Below are 19824 nucleotides of genomic sequence, written 5' to 3' on the forward strand. Positions count from 1 at the left end.
TCACTTCATTTTCACATCAATTCCTAATACTTTACAACCATCCTTATCTTTCCTATTCCTTTTTATTTTCTATATGTCTGCAATATCTACTACTTGACAGAGAGAGCCAGAAGACAGATTTCACAAATACTCTGCTTGAAATTTTCAGACAACATAAAGAGGGAAGGAGGAAAGAAAGACAAATACTAAGGAGATAGTTAACACATGCATTTGATATGGGAAATTCTAACAGTATTGAAGTTTGCAGTCTGCAAGAGGCAACAAAGGGAACATTATGCTCACATTTTTTCTGGGACAGGGTTATTTTTTACCTTTATATTTTGACAACAAACTCCAACAAACCCAAGGAAAAATCTATGATGAAATTGTTATCATATTCAACTGGCAAATTATTCCTGACACAAAGACATCTGCTCAGAAGATTTCCAACCAGCTGTTCTCTAATCTTTTCTTCTCCAATATTACAGCCTATAAGTCCGTTTTCTGTTCCCTGTTTCTAAACAGATTTCTTTTTACTTAGCAATCCTTAATCTTGGTGATTGGGAGATTTTGCTCCTACTGTTTTTTTCACAGCAGTTGATAAAATGTGTTTATAAACATGGATCCCCTTCCTGATGCCTATCTCATTTCTTATTTTCATGTCTCCCACTACCAAAATATGGAGTACCAAAGTATCAGGTAGCTTTTCCCCACCACTTTCAGTATCATTTGTTAAGGTGGCAGGAAACTGCTTTGAAATAAGAATCTCTCTCATGAGGGAAAAAAACCCTCAAATCAATCCAAAACCCTCAAATCTTTGGTTGAGTAGTATAAAGAACGCAGATAAGACATTTCCATTGGTAGCACCCTAGCCCCAAGGGTGGTTATTGCCTTCTTTCTTTGACTCACTTTTTTGCCTGACTGTTCCTTCTGTGTCTTTGAAGGGGTCAGCAGTGCCAGTCTCAAACAGTCAAATCTGACTTCATTGCAACAATCCCTTTTGTGGCATGAGCCAATTAATGAGGAAGCACTATCTTTTTTTCTATCTGCTTTACTTCTTTCCCACAACATGACCAAAATTAGGTTAATTAGCAATGTGCTGGGGGAAATAACTTTATTTAGATTAAGAGTTTTGAGCTGGCCTCATTATGAAGTATGGGACAATGAACAAAAAGTAAAAGGGAATCACCATTCTAACTTAAGTTTTCAAATAAATTTCTCCTCAAAGAGGTAGCAAACAGCTTAGAAGGGTTGTTTTTTTTCCTATTAAAAATACAAATTAAAAGATGGTAATATAGATAAAATACTTTTTTTGTTCAGAGACGCATTCATAGAGAATAAAACTATATTTTCTTATGATTAACATGCATAATACAAGATGCTTAAAAAATGAAAGAAAATGAAGACCTACCAGCTACCTGGAAGCTAAAAACAACCATATGAGTAGAATAAAAAGACTATGTATGTAGTTTCACTACAACTACCTGAAATAATTTCCATGAGAATTATCCCTTCTTGAGTTAACCTAGCTCAGAAGAGAGCAGGCACAGTAAAAACACACAGCACAGATTGATTGCATTAGCAGCACTAAGTAACTATTGTAGTCCTAATTCAATCCACACTACTCAAACTCAAATTTAAAGCATCACTAATCCTGAGCTTTTGGAATAAAACCAGATGAATGTAATTGGTGAATTACACCTTAAATTAACAATGTGCTGAATACCAGCCTTAGAAATTAAATCATAATTTTATTAAGTGCTTTAAAACAGCAGAAGTCCCTTCCTACCAGCACTGCTATGTCATTTTACAGTATTTGAAGATCTGCCTCAAGGTATAAAGAGAACAAACATACTTGTTGACCTTATGAGAAGGGATTTAAACTAGGTAAACTGGAGAAAGTTTATCACCTAAAGCAATAGTGCAGGGGTTGTGAGAAATAGACCAGAGTGTAATATGATAAAGGAGGCTCTCACACTTATTTTCACTTTTGAAAGCCAGGTGATTGTGTGTTCATCTCAAGCACTTTTACGACGGATATACATAGCACAGGATAAAACCTGGAAGAATCAGAAATCTGCACAGTTGTAGAGTTATGACCTCATTGAAATTAAAGGGATATGGAGGCATAGCTTGCACGCCTTCAGTACTGAGGCAGGAAAGAGAGGCTGGAAAGGTGAGGATGTGGCATTGTAATTCTGTGCAGAAGAGTTGCTCACAAGCACAGAGCTTTGTCTTTGAAAATGCTCAAGATCCTGCCACAGAGAGTAGCCAAAGTGCAACACGGTCAGCCTGGAGAAGCAGTTGGAGAACTGGTCTGACAAGAACCTCAAAGTCCAACAAAGGTAAATTTGCCTGGTATCTGGGATGGAATAACCCAATTACAGCATAGTCTGTGAGCAGGCTGGCTAGGAAGGACCTGTGGCTCCTGATGCAGAGTAAATTGAATACGAGTCTGCAGTGTGCTCCCACAGCCCAGAAACCCAGTGACCTAGTGGACTGCATTAGCAACACTCAAAACAGAATGCAGAAAAGTGATTATTTCCCTCTCTTGAGCAAGCGTGAGAGCGTATCTAAAGGCCCAAGACCAGTTTGAGGGTTTTCAGCCTTGGAAAAGACTTGATGCGCAGGACCAAGCCCAGCAGAAGACACTTTGTAAAGATGAAATTGAGACCACTAACTCTCTCCAGCTTTAGAGGCTCAGGAGAGACCTTTCTGCTGTTTTCAGCTCCTTGATGGGAGGGCACAGAGACAATGCAGCCAGACTCTTCACAATGGCACCCAGGGATGGAACAAAAGGCAACAAATAGAAACAAAGTTCTAATTAGACAGAAAGAGGGAAAATTATACCACAAGAGTGGTAAAACACTGGAATACACTGGAATGAGGTTGGCAAGAAGGCTGTGCAGTTTTTACCCTCAGAGCATTTCAAAACTCTGAGCAATCTGACTGACTCTAGCTTAAAAGCAGGGTGTTGGACTAAATTATCTCCAAAGGCCTTAACTTAAAACATGATCTAATATTTGTTTCATTGAGTAACCTACAAATTTACATGATAAAGCTTTTGTTAACTAGCTGTTTTGTTGTTTTATCCCTTCCTCCTGTCCTTTCTTCTCATTTTCTTATTCCATGAGAAGGAAAATTAGATTTTTGTAAGACTGAAATCAAGTGTAGCTATATTGGGCCTCTAGGGATAAACCCATCAATACAATTACCAATGCATTTCTTGAAAGCGTACACATGGCTACCAAAGTAAAATTGTGAGCTTACAGACCACTTTTGTCCAGCAGCAATGTCATTTTTGCTATATCTCAAATGCATTCTGACACTACCACTTTCTATCATTTCTTTTTTAATAATTATTGCTATTTTACTTAAAATACTCTTCATTATGGTGGAAATGTTTAGATCCTATTTGGCTGGTACTAAGTGCATTCTGCTGTCTTTGTGATTTATGACTTGCTGATTCTCACTTGCACAAAAAATCCTCCACAAGAAGAAATAATTTGGAATTGCTTAATATGCCCTGATGAATGTGCTAATTATTTTGGAGAAGCAGATTTGCTGTCACCTTTCATTGTTGAAAGCAACACACTCATGACAGGCTGTAGCGCTAGAGAAATAAATACTGTAACTGCTTAATGTATGAAAATGTTATTGGCCATGCACAATGAGTGATTTAATTTGTTCACCAGCCAATGAATTTGAACAAGACTTTTCCATGATTTATAGCACAGACTGTTATGGTTTGCAATGTGTCATACTCTAAAGGCTCTTAGGACAAAATTTTATGCCAAGTAATACATTAAAGTTAGTCTTTTTTGTAAAATGCTACAAAACACATCCTCCAGGTCATATCATGACCCTGGAGTTCTATAATCAGGCATCATGGGATGAAATGAACAATAGAAAGCATAAAAGGAAAAAATTTTGGGAAACTCAGAGTCTGAGAAAAAAATAGTAAAAAACTAATTTTATTTTAATACACTGCACAAACTAGCTTGTGCAGTATATTAAAATATTCAGTTTGTATTTTTTCAAATCTTGGGACATGTTACCTTCGCATTATGTTTCTAAATAGGTTATTTCAGAGGGCTGGGGATAGAGCACAGTATTTTAGCTGTTGATAACACTTGAGTCCATATCTTAGAAAGCGTAATATACTCCAGGCAGTAGCTTTGTCAGTCAGCTAGACCTCTGATGCCAGTAAGTCTGTTTTCGGAATGTTTTCAAAGTAAAGCTTAATCAACCAATAATCAGACAGTATTGATAGGCAAATAACTGAAATATGACAATGACTTTTAGACAATTAAAACCCCCCACTTTTAATTGCTAAAACACAATCACTTATCAGAAGTGGCATTTCAGCTGCCTTAATTTATACCTGCAGACTTACATATAATGTTTGCAGTTCTAACGGCGCTTAACACATGCCCACTTAAAACCAAAGGTGTTTCTAGTGAAAAAAAAAAAAATACGTATTCTACTACACTAGGTGGTTGTTATGAAATTTGTTAAATATATCATTATGGGGATGCTAGTTTTAACATTTTAGACTGTATTTGCTTTCTGCATTCATTTGCAGATTTTTTTTGTTTATGTTATTTTTCATGTTTAGACAAGTTAAAAAATGTAGCGTACCTCTGTACTGAAAACAAAATCAATTACTAATTAATTCAGAAACTCTGGTGAACTAAGTGCTAGAAGTTAATTTCAGCTCAATTTTTAATATACTGGATACTAAATATACTCTGAAATACAGCACTTCTTGCTCTGGCCAAGTACTTCACAAACATCTAGCCTGGATGGCATTGCTTGTACATATTGTTTAGTAAGACACGTCTACTCAGGACATGCTATTAACAATACAAGTAAAAACTCTTCTGTTATTAAGCAGTTTTTGTGAATTAAGAAGTCATCCCAGCAACTCAGAGAAAAAGAAGAAAGACAGGGAAATCTGAAACACCCATATACAAACATCCATGATTTGCAATAAAAGTGTCCTATAGAAATATTGGACAAAGTTTGAAGCTGTTGCATTATTCCTCTGAAGCTCTCAAAATTAGTTTTTTCAAGAGTTCCTTGCAGCTATACTGCCAAGGAATTGAAACTTATATTCAATGTGAATGTTGTAAGACTTGTGGTATTTGAGGGCACCTTCAAATACAGTTCCTGTTCACCTCACTAGGAAAGCACAAGTTTGGCAGGTGTTCCCAATTTCCTAATCTACTGAAGTGTCTCTGAGAACACGCTCTGACCCCTACCCCTTTCCCTGTTTTTCTCTTTGTAGTAAAATAATTTGTGGCTCTTTCTTGAGCAGTAACCGAGGAATGCAGGGAGGAAATATGCAACAAGTGAAATAATTATGGGGTGTTCTTACTGTCTTTAGTTTTCCCTCAAATGCAGACGATCATTTGAAACAAGCAAACATGCAAAAATTTAAAACATTGAGAACTGCAGGTTGGGAAAAAAAAAAAAAAAACCAACACACACACAAACCCCCCCAACATTAATCAAATCTGTGCCAAAGCAATAACTGTGATAAATTAGCAACAATGTGCAATTCAGCTTACTGTACTGGAAAATAACACTATGACAGTAGATTTCAATGCCTGCTCCTAGCTCTTGCTAGCTGTAATGTGAATTACTTCATATTTCAGTGTGGCCATAAGCAAAGGCCTTAATAACATTAAGATTTTTCCTCTGTAACTGTTAGCACAGCTCTTCACTCACAGTTTCACTATTTTATGTTTTACATGTGGCACCACAATAATTTAAGAAATTTTCAGTAATTTCCATTCCAAATAGTTAAAATTTTGAATTTCCTGACTACTAGCAATACAGAAGTATTTACCTCATCCTCCTTAAACAATTTCCAGGCCAGAATGACAACACGGCAGCTTTGAAAACTGGTATTCAAATGCATTATCTGCAGCCTACTTCAGAATTACAAGTTACAGTTAATCACGTTTTTATTCTCTAGTTTAAAGGAAGAAACACATGAAAATTATATGGAAGACAATTTTACAAAGCATATTTGGAAAACAAAGAAGTCAAATGAAATCAGGTCCTTTACTACCTCTTCATGTGCCAAATTTGGATACAAAGTGAAAACATTGTTATATGCAAGTCTTGTATAAATAATTAAATGTATTAACTCTAGAAAACAAAGAAGAAAGAAGTGAGATTGGGAAAATGCGTTTTTTTCAGAACTATTTCATTATTTTAAAGTGTGCAACTGTAGGCTACTATTCACAAAATATTTTCTGAGAGATGCAGTAGACTCTTGAATTATTTTCCAATTAAGCAGCTGAAAACTCTTAATAGTAGATACAAAAAACTAGAAATATTTTCTTAAAATATAGTATGGAAACAACATAGATGTAAAATACTTTTTTCAGCAGTTTTCTAATCATCTTAATAGCAATAGCCAATTAACAACATAATGTCAAGAGGCATTTCTTCCTTGTATACACTTCTTCGCTTCTTAAGTCTTTAATTGTTTAATTATCTGTCACCAGACTACTTTCTAGCCATTGCTTCCACAAAAATGATAAAAATTTTATGTTTGTCCTCATTTCATGCCATAAATGTTTCACAGTTTCATGAATATTCATTTTTTTTGTTTGCTTCAAAATTATTTAAAGACAAAGGTGTTTTCAGGGTGTTTTTTCTGAACCTTGTTACTCTGCAGTTTGCTTTGTCCCATTTGAATGATTCTGTATTATTGTAGTTGATTGGTTTTTATGTATACCTCTCACATCTACATTGAAATGGCAGATTTTTTGTCTTGTTATTGATGACAACATTTCACCAAGTACATGCAAAATATCTCACAGCACAGTAACTGACCCTGCAGCCTCTAAGCCAGCTTTCCCAGAAAGATTTGCAGTAGTCAGCTTTGCTAACATACTAGTCTCACGACAGAAAAGTGATTTCATTTCACAAAGGACCAATGGAAAGTCTGGACGGAATAACCAAACAAGACAACACTTGTTTGCCAATTGCCTCCCTGAAAACATTACAGTCATCAGTTCAAAAAAAGAATGGTACGTCATCTCATTCCTTACCAACAGTCATCATTTTTAGCACAGAAGATGATCCACTGACTTAACTGTTTGTATTTGTGAGACAAATACTCTGCAGTGATGGAAGTGGAGAAACAATATTTGAACAGCTGCTGCCAGGAGGTTATAATCAGATCGTGTTCTGACTTTGTTCTCCATACTGCACACACACCCCATGGCTACTGTTCAAAGCCATCACCCTTCTGGGACAATACTTTCATACTTCAATTAGAAAATCTGCATTTATGAAGACTTTATTTATAATCCCCCAATCTTGCAAATATTACCTAAAGAGTATGGTGCTCAAGAGCATCAGTAGCCTTCTGGCTTCAAAGAAATTCATGTGACAAAGCACTCCAAGCCAAATGTTCACTGTTATAGATAAGTATTTGAAAACTACATTTATAAGCACTATGTCCCAATGGCTTTTGAGAACGTGAACAATTAGCACTTCTGTAGCACAAGACTTTCTTATCTTATACTCCCATATCCCAGCCTTTCCATTCACAAAGACATACTTTTTCAGGTTAATCAATTTAGAAACCAGCAGAAGGTAGTTTCTCTGAATGCAAAAAATTCTATAACGATTTATATTAATGCCACTTTCACCTGTAGACATTGTCATAAAACTTGTTACCAACAGCATTTGTCAGACTGTCAGGTGATTTTAGTTTCACAAAGGGAAACATCAAAACAGAAGGGTCACATAGTGTGCTATGTTTGCCTTCAGAGTGTATTGGCTTTGACGCAGGGTTCCACTCTCCCAGCTCAGCTTGTGCAGCCTCTAACAGAGCCTAGACGTGCTGTACACACTGGCCAGCCACATGCCTGGCTCAGCCAGTGGGCCCAGCACAAGAACCATGTGATGAGAGGGTGGATGCACACTGGCAGATCCAGCTCCCATACACCAATCAGCTGAGGATGCTGAACCAGACAATTTGCATCCATGTTGCCCATGATCTTCCATCCTAAAGAATGCTGCCTGAGTGGACACCTTGACAAATGCAGCTGACCTTTAAGTATACAAATTGGGGCTGCATGTAAGACGCACCCTTCATTTTGCCTATTTCCACAGCAGCCTTACTGCACCTGCTTCTTCAGAAAATGGTTATTGCAGCCAAGCAACTGTCTGGCAAAGCCATGGCCCAGAATAAATTATTCTTTCCAAGATATGGACACAGTGCTATCAACAGCTAAAACAGCACATTTGATGCCCAGTCCTCTGAAACAGATTTGTCCATCAATAAGATTGAACTACCACACAGTCTTACTTCCATTAAGTTTCCAGTTCCTTTCCATTTGAATTTTAGGTATGAACGAATAGATTAGTCCTGCCACTTCCTGCACTATTCTCTAAGCTGTCTTTTTGCAGAGAAATGCAGGGAAGGCCAATACTAGAGACAGATGAGGAGAAAAAGGAGTCTGACAGCATGACAGACACTTAGTACCAGCATGACTGATGGGGAGACTGGGTTGAGCCACAGAGCTATTAAGGCTCGAAGAGACCTTCTTATGTGGGTCATCTAGTCCACACTGCTGCCGTAGGCAGACACAATTATATCAGGGTGCTTAGGGCTGAGTCCAGTCAAGATATGAATATCAAGGAAGGCAATTCCACAGCCTCCCCACACAGTGTGTTCCAATGTTTTAGTACTCTTGTGATTATTTTTTTCCCCAACTTGTTAACTTCTTTTTTAGAACTCACTCTTGTGGCCTACTGCCCTATCACAGTGCACCTGTGAAAAGAGCTTTGTTTTATTGTGCATCATCCAGTTAGACAGTGCTAGACAGCAACAACACCTGAGAGGTGAGGCATTTTCTTCCTAAGACCAAATACAGACTGTTCTGTCCTTTTCATAGACTGTGGGCTCTACAGGACCCAGCGTCACGCTGATACCTGGCTGGATTCACCCACACGTCTACAAGGCAGCTGTGGTACCACTCTTGCAGTACAGTATTTCATCCCTGGACTGGAGACCCCTGTGCATGGTGAAACTATGAAGCACAACCATGGACTAACAGCCAGCTACGTCCTTCCTATGCACTGGCTCCTACAGAAGAGTGGCAGTGGCAACAATCAGCCAATGCAAAAGCCATCACAATGATGACAGAAGAATAAGAGGTGAAAAAGCACAAAGTTGTTTTTTACGCTATAAAAGTTCACAAAAATTCTTAATCTTTTCCTTTCAGGGAAGATATTCCAAAGAAACTCAAAGGCAGCTTTGCAACTTGCAGGCTCTTACTCTTCACAGGACAATCTGGAAGAAATCTGAATGATCAGACTCCAACTTTGAAAATGCTCCTATAAGCTGTACATGACTATGAAAGACACCCAATAACCATTATTCTTTCTGACTACTCCCGCCAGATGCATACACATCATTTTCCTTGCATATTCTTGCACCTGCCACATTTTGTTACAAAACTGAATTTTAAACAAACCAATTAACTTGGAATGTTGAGTATCATGTTGCCAAGTATGTTAATGCCCAATTCAATACCTGGCATGGCTTGCTTTGTCCAACAGATTATTAAAATCTCACCTTTGAACTGTAAGGTCAGAAGTGCAGCATACATATATATTTATATATATAAAAATAGGATATAACAATTGCACAGAAGTCAACAGACTGAATCAACCCTAGTATCCCAATACCCCAATTCAGTGTTTATTTTTACATTAAAAATCCTTATGTGAAAACAAGAAGCTAGTGCAACTTCCACACTAACTTGAGGAGAGGCAAGAGTTCATCATTTATTTGAGGCATAACCTTGATGAAGTACATTTTTGAAATACCATTTCAGAAGTCCAAGAAAAATAATCTAAAATTCAAAATGTATTAAGGAAAATTTGTGAAGTTGAACTGAAAGTGCATTAATTAGCATACCTCAGCTGTTCAAAAAATAACATTATTATGATAGTTGTTCTAAAATTGAAAATGTACTACTAAAATGAATGAATGAACTCATGCATAATCTCATCATTGAGACTTTTTTCAGGATTATTTATATAATCCAGCTGAAGAAAGGTCTTAAAGGTCTTGTGTCATTTGTTCTGTTGGTAAACTGATTTCGACCAAATAAGGACTTCCCTGTATAAATCAGCTGTCAAGGTTTTAGTAGCCTATTCAATTTTGTTTTATGCCCATCAAAAACTCATTTCAGTTTAAGACAGCAAAGTGAAAGCTGTTTCTCCTTTCTTTCAAATACTCCCTCCTTGTTTTCTAACACCAATATATGAGATTTGCACTGAAGAACTTTTACCTCCAACTTGTTTCTGTCCAATGAACTCACACCATGACTTGGGCTTAGAAGGTATTATTGCAGTGCTGCAGTTACACAAGGTATTTGAGCTGGGAGTTCTGACCAAGAAAGTCATGCAATGTAGTCTCTCTCCCACTTCTGACAGAGAGGATTAGACACTGGTTTTAAAAATGAAAGAATATGATTCAGAAAACACATTTCAGTTCAGAACTGAGTTGTCTTAGAGGTTAAAATAAGTACTAAAAAATCCTACCAGTCTTGTAGAGCAGATCAGTTGGACAGCTCTATAAAACTTCCAGGACCATTAAAGGAGATGTCACTTTAAGAAACAAAAATATACAGAGTACTCGATGATGGTCCCAGTAGTTTGAAGCACAATGTACTTATTTTTTTGTGGATTTGTTGGTTTTTTTTAAATGATAAACCCACAAATGTATTTCCTTGCTTATAATTTTATAAAAGCTGGTTTTTTAATATCAGAATTGACTAGTAAAGAGAATGTAAATCTGTTTTGTTTCCAGTTAGAAGACTTTCATATTTAATTTTTCTCTAAAGAAATTTTACTAACACAGAAGCCCTGGGATAAAAAATTTAATTTTATGGTTATAAGAGACAACAGGGGAATTGAAAAATCCCTTTGGAGATCAGTCACAAAAAGGAAAGATTCAATTACTTTGAAAATCTTTAGAACCACAAGACAGAAATATCATAAGTGATGAGCCAGACTGGGGGTCATCATCAACTGTAATCCCAAATGGCATTTATTCCACAGCTTGTGTTATTATTAATTTAGAAACATAATGAACAGCAAGTCACTAAAAACATAAGGAGATAACTGCACTTAAGGAAAGTAAGCCCTCATAATTATTCATTAATTGAATAAAAGTAAATGTTAACCACAGTAATATTTTCATTGTCTGTCTAGTGTTCAGTGCCAAAACTAAACTTGCTGGAAAATTATATTTTCTGAATAAGTCTATTTATGTAAGATCCCAAATGGCAATATATTATTATTGGGCAAATATGCAAATAACAGTGCTTAAAGTACATTTTAATTCCATAAAGGTTACTAATATACAGCAAAATACTCTGATGATATTTGAAGTTAACCATATTTTGACAGAAAATCTAATTCACACTATTTTACTCACTATTTTTTTGTTAATTTTAGTCATATACACAATACAAATATGAGCCACACGAAATTGTTTATGTGCACACTTCTTCAAAATGCATGTCCGGTAGCAGCATTAACACAAAATTGAATTATTAACAGGCAGCTACTTATTTCAAATATTTATTTGAATTATTGCTAGCACATACATTAATGAAAGTGTGACAAAATGAATTAGAAACAATTTGAAATTAATCTTGTACAATTGCCTGATTCCTTTGAAGTGATTTGTAGTTGGACACACAACTACATTGATATCTAAATCAATTTATCTTTTTGGGAGATTTCATTTCCTGAAAAGATAAGAATGATCATCTAAATTTGCCTTGAATAAAACTTCTACAGAAATTATTCATAGCAAAGTACTTGTTTACAATTCCTTATTAAAGCACCTTCTGTAACTGAATTCTCTGTTTATTGTTGAAACACATTCAGCATATATAAAGAAATCCCTTTATGTTTTAGGTTGGATTACTTTTTTTCACTTAGAGTCTTCACTATCTCAAATGACCTAGTATTTCTTTTCATGATCCTACTTGTTATATTCAAACAGTAATTCTTTGTTACTTTTTCAGATGCTTAAGTACATCTGTGTGTGCAAACTGTGAAACGTAGCCCCAGACACCTGAGGGTGTAATTATATCTGACTGCCATAATACTGCAAAAAGGCCATAGATTTAGTAGTTAATATGCAATATATATTAATACACTAAGATAAAATATTTTTAACTATGTGTGCAATGATGACTAATTTGATGTTATATCAAGACTCAAAATTGAAAACTTATCAAATAAGAACAATGTCAGTATTTCATCTCTGTATCCATTGTTCAGTGCTTGTAATCACCATAACTTGTGCTTCACTGACCAATAAACCATCAATAAAATTGAACTCTCCTTACATACGGAGCAAAATTCGATTTCAAATACATAGAGAAAAAGGAACAATAACTCAAAGAACATCACAGTGGTGTCAATTAATATACTGTATTCTAGGAATCATTTAAAGGATTACCCTAGGCTATTTAATTAGTCCATTAATAATGAGTGATTTATCTGTTATAAATTGATTTCTCCCCTTGACACTTCACTGATCTTGCCATTGATCTGTCATTCTGCCCTCAAACGATTTCAAATTAAGTTTTCACTGCTTAGGAGTCCTAGTAGAGAATTTCAAGACCCTTAACCTAACAAAAGTGTCCTAGGATTTACTACACCTAAGTCTCTGAATGAAGGAATACTAGTCACTAGGAAAATACTATACAAAGAAAATATGAGCTCTGTATCATGGAACATGAGCTCTCTTCCTTTGGTGACCATTTTGAATTGTGTAATAAAACAGCAGGCTTTGTTAACTATGGATAGTCTTAAGATTCTCTGTGCTGCTTTACCTCAGTTACTGTAATTGCTATACTTACAAGAACACAGTAGTAAGAATAGTTTGGGTGGTAAATACTGCCTTATGTTCTGCAGTAGTCAGTGAGCAGGCAAAACAATCCAACTCCATTGAATGCCATGACTTTTTTTTTTAAAGTCTGATATGAACCATCAGGAAAACTGAGCTGGATTTCAGTTCTGTAATGTGCTGGACTAAACCCTGGGCTGCTGATCACTCTCGAAAGCCATGTATTCAAAGGGAACTGATGACATTGCTCATTTTATATGGCTTAGTCTGACTGTGGTTTAAGAATAGATTAATTTCCAGATTAAATATATCTTCTTGCAATAGCTAAAGGGATAAGAAATCTTGGAAAACTTAAGTTGAGTTTAGCTTAAACTGGAAAAACAACCAAAAATGATTGAAGTGACACACTGTTGTTTTCACACACTAATCAAATAAATGTTCCCAATGCTTATTGGTATCAGACACTCATAAGACATTACTTCAGTTCTACCTTTATTGAATAAGCTAGGTATGACTATTTTAACATATTTTAATATTTTACTAAGCTTCATCCCTCTGTATTATTTCCCCTATTTAACTCACAAAATAGCTGTTACCCTTCTGTTCACAATTACCTACCTATTCTAAACCTACCTATATCACCTTCATTTTTAGGCATTAAACCAGTCATTCACACTCTTTTCGATATGACACATTTCTGCTTTGCAGAAAAATAGTTAAGGATATCTACACCTAAACTGCAGAAAAGGGATTTTAACTTGCTGGATTTGCTGCTGATCACAAATCAAGCTAATGAAAACCTGAATGTTATAATAAATATAGATGAACCTTTATTGATACATGTAACATTGCTTAATTTCCCAAGGCTTTTGTGCTTCAGAAGCAGAAATTATGGGATGCTACATCCCTCTTCTTTGTTTATACCCAACATTCATTTACATGTGAGTCAACTCATACATTGGGAAACACTAACAGTTTGTGATATTTGATGTTTCTACAATTCTACTAATTTCTCCCAAATTTCATTGCTTTCCCTCTTTTTCTCTTTGACATCACTTTACTTAACTGCTCTGGTGCCACTTCTTACACAGAACAGGTGCCCCAGTCAATGCTTTCTTTATCTATAGATGGCTTCAACAGGTAATGAGATAAACATAAGTAAAAATTGCTACCAATGCCTAGTACATAAAAGTGCAGCTTCAAACTTTGTCTCAGAAAAACCCTAAACCACAGAGAAAGACCGAGGAAGAATTTATCTCTGAATATCTGTCTTGTGCATAAGCTCTTCCAAAATGATGTGCAGCTGCAGCCTGTCATGAAATAAGAAAACTTTCTTGGAAAGGGGCATCGGAGCAAGACTGATACATAACTACAGCAGATTAAGACCCAAAAATGGGGACTAGAACAGGACATTGGGCAGAATGCCCTCTAAGTCTTTATTGACTTCTGAAGACTCTATCAAGCTTAACTAGATACAGTACACTGTACACTGGAAAATGTGTCTGGTGTTACACTCATCAAATATTTTTCTCCTCTCATACAAAACCTCCAGACTACGGATACAAAACCCTTTCTGAAATTCTGGGAATTAGAGGACATCTCTAAATCTGTCTGATAGGATTTAAAGTAGCTGTTAAAAATTTAGTAAATAAGCTCGTTTAATTTATCAAAGCAAATGACCACTGTAACATAGAATAATAGAGCAGCTTTTCATCAGTGCCATAAGTTTCTGCATTTTTTTCATATGAGTTATTTCCACTTGTAAGTAAAAAGGCAAAATGAGCAACAGACAGTATGTTTGCAGTGTAACATGCTGGAATCATTAAAAAAGGAAAAAAAAAAAAGATGGAATTTGTTTTAAAAGTACTAATATCAAATTTAAAAGGACAACTACAACAATGTTCAAAAGCAGTTTGCAAAAAACTGTGGTGGCAAAACGAAACTTAGTCAGCCCTATCTTCTTAGCACACATTTTAGCCGCGCTTAACAATCTGCCTTGAACTGCAAGGAATTAAACAATCTACAAAAATCAGCAGCAGAATGTTCTGTATCCTAAGTCACTGCATCAAGAAATAATGCTTCAGTGGAAAGACTTCCTGAAGCTCTTCCAAAAGCTTTATTAATTCCCACAAGTAGCCTGTAAAAGTTGTCTTCTACTGCCCACACTGAAACTCATGACCTGAATTTCCAGGTCACTTTTATCAGAGAGCAACAGTGAAACTAATTTCACTGACAGTGTTGCTGAAGATCTATAGACCAAGACAATTACTCAGAATAAAACTCCTATTGAAAATCCTCATATAAAAACACTTTCAACATTTGCTTTTAGTTTTAACGTGTTATGATTAATTTTCAGTTACTTTTTTGCCCTATGCAATTAAATTACTTTCAAGTAGAATAATGCGATCATGTAGGAATTTATGTTAAAATTGAGAGTTAAACCACCTATCAATGCACAGTGAGTCCACTCCAAAAAGTTATATTGGTATTTGCAATAACCTAATAAATTAGTATTTTGCAAATATAGTTCTAACTGCTCAGGATAGTTCAGAGCTCTTAAAATCTCTTTTTTCCTCCACTTTATTTATACTCTTAAATCTATGCTACATTATAATGAAGCTGTCCGAAATCATATCCCAGCATTAAATTATGTGGTATACACTCTTGTATAAGTTCTTCTTCTTAATAAGTTAGAAAAAATGTGCTATAAATTGAAGTACTTGATATCTGAAACAATCTGCATGTCTCAATTCAACACCTGTCAGATGAAGCACCCACACTTTATAAGCAACTACACACGTGAGTTAAATTGCAGCGCTAACATACAGTTAGTCCTGTTGGTTTCTGAAGAGAACTCTACAGGTACAATTCAGGTGTACAAAGGGGGTGAAATGAGCACTGGCTGAGACAACAACTGCTGAAGCAAAAAAGTAAATTCTCACAGAAGTAGCAAGGCAACCTGAGAATCACAAGACAAAAGACTAGGAAAGGGGATCCACAGAGAACAGCATTACAGGTTCATCAAATAAGGTAGAAATTTGTAAGGAGAGAAAGAAAATGTACGTAAAAGGAAGACCTAGCAATAGAAAATATGCCAATAAGAAAGGTGGAAAGAGATACTAAAAAATATTCAAGACTTAGAGGTCTTGGGGAGAAAGAAGATAGTAAACAAGCAAGCATTCATGCAAACCAAAAGAAAGCAAAAATAAAAGACAAGAAGAGTACAAAGAACTTAAGAAAGATCAGAGGGCATGCACTGGCCCAATAAGTAAAGAAAGAAACAATTCTATCTACTGATATCTAAGGTCATTAAGAGCTTCAGTTACATAGCTTTAAACGTATCCCTGCTTACTGTGAATATGGGTGGATGGCAATCCCAGAAGTTCTTGTCTGCTGCAACAGAAATGTTTCTATCCTACAGCACAATCAATAAAAATCAATTGCCTGATAATTGTTGTGCATCAAATTAAATTATGGAGGGCTGCATAGCTCAGAGAGTTGGAAATGAGATGTGGAGCCTTTCACCTCTGGGTCACTGCTACAAACACAATGCAAGTCAATAATGACTAAGAGTTGTTATTTTGTGTTAGTGAAACACCTGATTTTTAAGCTCTACTAAACCACACCTTCGCTGCTTTATAACCTCACAACTTTGTTTTGCCAATCCCTGAACAAAGCTGGAAGCAGCTCCCAATACCTGTCATGTGACCTTTGTGCTGCCTATGATTATAACCAACGTAATTCCTTGTCCTTTCAATAGATTACAATCCAAACCCAAAGAGTCAGGTTACTTTCAAAACCAGTTCAAAAAACTGAAGATACAAGTTAAATTTAAAAGATTTATCAAGACCCCAAAATCATGTAAAGTATTTCTTCTTTCTGCCAGGATCATAAATGCTAAAAAAATATTTTTTGAACATTTTGATTCTCACAAAACCCCACAGAAAAAAAACCCCAAAAAAACAACAACAACAAAAAAAACCAAACCAAACAAACAAAAAAACAACAAAAAACCCAAACCCAAACAAAACAAACAACCCAACCCTCCCCCAACACACACAAAAAACCCAACAACACAACAAGACAATCCAAAACATCACTAGATTTTGCATCCCTCTTAAAGCAAAAGGAGGATAATACAACTTTTTGAAAACACTAGCTGATGTTACATAGAAGATAGCTGGTTTTATTGTGAAAATAAAGTCTGGACAGTACCTGTGATACTGCTGACAGCTAAACCTGCAAACACAGCCATCCTTGAAGCCACTTATCTGGTAGTGGCACTCTGACTTGTACTAAAATGCATCCTGTTTTCCAATTACATACAGGAAATTATTATTACTATTATTATTTACTTATGCATTTTAGATTTCACATTCAACTTCATTTCTAATTTAAGCTTCAGCAGTCAAATACTTTTAGCCAGTTCTTACCAGCTCCTTGATATTCGTGACTATCTAGCATAATTAGCAGATTGATGTGGACAGCCACATACAGATGGATTTGCTGCAGCAATTAGAAGACTACAGATGAATTTGCATGTTCAGGAGTTCCATGGAGAATATGAATTCTTTCTCCTTGTAATCTTATTTTTACAATTTATTGTTCTAAGAATTGGACAGCAATTGAATACCTTCACAGAGCTACAGTAATTGGAGCAGGGGTGGGGAAGGAAGTTCCATTTATCAAAAGAAAAAAAAAAAAAAATTCTATTTCCCTTTTTCTTCCTATATCCTGGCAGTAAAGAATGCACACCACCTCCTCTGTGGTCAGTTAAGCACTTTATTAAACAATAAACCAGAGAAACACACAAGTATTTATAATATCCTTCAGTTAGTATTTACTCAAGTGTACCAAATACCTGTTTTCTAGAAAGCAAAACTGCATGCTTAGTATTTTCAGTGAAGCAGACAAGTTATAGATAAAGGACCTCATTATAAAAAACAGTCTATCTATACCTTCACACTACAAACACATATATTTACAGAACTGCTACTCTCCCTACACTGCAGCAGAAGATTTTCTTTTGATTAGGACATGAGGAACTGAGCTAATTAAAAGAAAAAAGTTGTCAACTTTTTCTCAAATCGACCATCAGATTCTCAGCGCAGTTTATGCAGCACACTTATAAACCCTTTAAAACAGAGTGCAGACCATTACAGGGGTAAGAAGCAGCAATAATGCAAGCAGGTAGCTTCCATCACAAACCACACCATAAGGAGCATCACCCTTTCTTCGAGACAGTACAACCCTCACAGCTCAGTTTAAAAATGACTGCACAAAACTGTGCTAGCAGGACACTGATATTTATTTTACTTCAGTTAGAGGAAACGTAAGAGCATTCCTTTTATACAATGGTGTAGTCTTCAGAGCACTCACCTGACTGCTGATTTCCAGGCCATAGTCATCCTGAAGCTATAACTTTTTTCTAGGGAAAAGCTCTAAGCAGTAAAGAGGACCAGGAAAAGGACCAGCCTTAGCACTTAAAAGAAGCTGTTTCTAACACCTCATAAATCTGGTACAGCTATAAGTCATCCCAGCTTCAGCTGTAGGACGGCCAGCTTCCCTGTCCTAGCTTGGGATACATTTATGCAAACAGAGAACCGTACTTGCAAACAGTACCTGTGGCTCTCAGTTTGTACCCTCTTACCACCCACACAGCCTGTGTGAAAGGTTCCTGCCACACATGTGTTTTGAATTTAAACTGATGCTAACTAAGTCAAGCAGCTGTGTTCAGGCCCTGACCAAGAAGCTTAATTATTCCAGGAATTTAGGAAGAAGTAAGATACTTCCAAAAATATATCTAACTTATGATCTACCTACTCCATGGAGAATTTCCTATGGAGAGTAACGGGCTGTACATATTGGAAAATACAGTTACTGGTGAGTATTCTCCATTCTTACTTTATCATTGCCACAGAAACCAATGTTATTATTCTATAATGCAGCTTCATCATAGATAATCTTCAAATTAATGCAGGAAATAAATACTATGAAAAATACTGATCTAATTTCTGACTATACTTGAAAACTTAATTGTTTACACTTGGTTTAATACACAGCTTTTCCTAGCAGAGTAACTACTGAAATAATTTTTCAGCAATCTTTGAAACAGTTTGCCATGATTTTTTAAACATACTTTTTATTGGCATAAACCAGTTTGATTTCAGCTTGATTTATAATGAACATTTCATTGTGTGTTACTTTTCTAGTGCAGCCCTTAAAAATCTGTTTCCATTCACAGGTACATTGAAAAGAACAAAAAAAATTATACTTAAAAAGTAATGTGCCACCATAATTTGAAAATATTCACCTCATTCACATTCACCTGCCTCCACTAAAAGATTTATAACACATCTAAACCAGAAATTGATGAATTCATCAGCGTCTGGGACATTTTGATCATAATCAATAATATAATTTTACCCCTTAAATGGGTTTTCAATTAAAGTACATTTTTTTCAAAGTAATTTTATTTTTGTCATAAAAGTAGTTTCTCTGCAGACTAACAGCATTAACTCATTTAATACCAAGTGCTGTGTTGTAAAGGACAATAACCTGCACAGCCAAACAGTAATAATACTATACTTAATGAAAGAAATATAAAATTTATTGTGCTGCTGCACAGGTTAAATATTACAAAGTAAAATATTTCTTAGATAAATAAGTACAAGTGTAAAGATCGAGCACTGCTACACAAGTTTAGAAGTTCATTATCTAATATGAAGAATCTAAAGAGCAAAAAAACATCTGTGTTAGGAATTCAGGCTGGCTTGGCTCTGACAAAATCACTTTTGAACTTTCTCTTAGACCTCAAGAAAACCCAGGACAAGACAGCCCAGTAGCTTACACAGAAAGTTAACTCTAGACGATTTCTTGGATGGAAGAGTCTGCCAGGAGCAGCAGAAATGGAGCAGACCCTTACCAGTCTCTCA

General features: G+C 35.8%; 1 protein-coding gene and 1 long non-coding RNA gene across 2 annotated transcripts in view; both read right to left on the bottom strand.

Moving 5' to 3' along the window:
- The window catches only part of PRKN (parkin RBR E3 ubiquitin protein ligase), a 680335-nt gene that overhangs the window by 635984 nt on the left and 24527 nt on the right, over positions 1–19824 (bottom strand). The gene's annotated exons all lie outside the window — the stretch shown is intronic.
- On the bottom strand, positions 10175–18466 carry LOC120751009 (uncharacterized). The gene is made up of 3 exons (XR_005700233.1): positions 18269–18466; positions 10564–10629; positions 10175–10468 (listed from the first exon to the last, which is right to left on the bottom strand). It is a non-coding gene; the product is annotated as an uncharacterized LOC120751009 (long non-coding RNA).

Source organism: Hirundo rustica, chromosome 3 (genome assembly GCF_015227805.2).
Source record: "Hirundo rustica isolate bHirRus1 chromosome 3, bHirRus1.pri.v3, whole genome shotgun sequence".
Taxonomy (NCBI): Eukaryota; Metazoa; Chordata; class Aves; order Passeriformes; family Hirundinidae; genus Hirundo; species Hirundo rustica.